The sequence below is a fragment of the Zingiber officinale genome, chromosome 9A (genome assembly GCF_018446385.1).
Source record: "Zingiber officinale cultivar Zhangliang chromosome 9A, Zo_v1.1, whole genome shotgun sequence".
Classification (NCBI taxonomy): domain Eukaryota; kingdom Viridiplantae; phylum Streptophyta; class Magnoliopsida; order Zingiberales; family Zingiberaceae; genus Zingiber; species Zingiber officinale.
Genome location: NC_056002.1, coordinates 34,247,553 through 34,248,741, shown reverse-complemented (window position 1 = coordinate 34,248,741; position 1,189 = coordinate 34,247,553). Strand labels below are relative to the sequence as shown.

Sequence of the window (1,189 nt, the reverse complement as noted above, 5' to 3'; positions counted from 1 at the left end):
AACAAATCTCTACAAGGAAGTAGGGGATCGGGCATAATCTCTATTTCTATTTCTATGTTATTGTGTGTTAGTGTGTTTCTATGTTGTATGACCGAGGGGCGTCATGACAGGGCTATCTAGTTAATCGGACTTCATAGGAATCACTTCCATTTAGTAGTATAGGACATGGAGTAGGAGATCATGTCGGCTTATCCACTACAGGGGAGAGTCGGTAATGAATCTAACTTCCTACAAGAGCATGAATATAGAGGATAGAAACTAAACAATCTATGTAGCATCGCCTAGTATTATAAGGAAACCGAAATCCTAGAATCTATCATCCTCCATCCTCTAAGGTCAATCCATCTCAAGATCCATTCTCTCTCTTTTCTCTTCTCTTTCTTTTACTCTCTTTCCCAACTAATCTTACATTTGTCTAGATAATTCGCCGTGTGATGTTAACTAGTGCTTAATCAACAGTCCATGTGGATACGATATATTTTTATTACTGATGATGAAACAGTGCACTTACGGTTGCGTAACAAGTTTTTGGCGCCGTTGCTAGGGACTGTTTTCGATTAACATTAGTTGATTAACATATGAATTACTCTAGATATTTTTTTTCTTTTTACATTTTCTTTCTTGTTTTCATTATGCATTTTATTTCTTGTCTTTAATTCTGCATTTTTAATTTTCCTTATAATTTTTTTTAGATACCATGAGTACTAACATGTCAAGCAGGTCCTTAAGAGATTTCTCTGCACCCATTTCTGCAAGATTTTTTATCTCCCATTGTGCAGCCTTATATTGAAGCAGAAAGTTTCCAACTAGACACAGAGTTAATTTTCATGATACAAGGTCACAAATTTGGAGGAGAAGTATCAGAAAGTCCTTATCTGCACCTTGAGACATTTCTAGAGCTTTGTGATATGGTGAACTGTGAAGGAGTGTCAGCAGATACAGTTCGATTGATGGCATTTCCTTTTAGTATCAAGGATAAAGCAAGGGCTTGGTTATATTCTCTCTGTCCTCAAAGCATCACAAGTTGAAAACAATTAGAGAAGCAATTTCTGAAGCATTTTTTCCCTCCAAGTAGAACAATTTATATGAGGAATTGCATCACAAATTTTGTTCAGGCATATGGAGAATCATTATTTGAAGCATGGGACAGATTCAAGAGTCTACAAAGACAATGCCCTCATCATGGTTT

General features: G+C 36.2%; 1 non-coding gene across 1 annotated transcript; it reads right to left on the bottom strand.

Annotated features, from left to right (window-relative positions):
* Positions 1–1,083: 1,083 nt before the first annotated feature.
* Positions 1,084–1,189, bottom strand: LOC122022007. The gene has a single exon (XR_006122757.1). It is a non-coding gene; the product is annotated as a small nucleolar RNA R71 (small nucleolar RNA).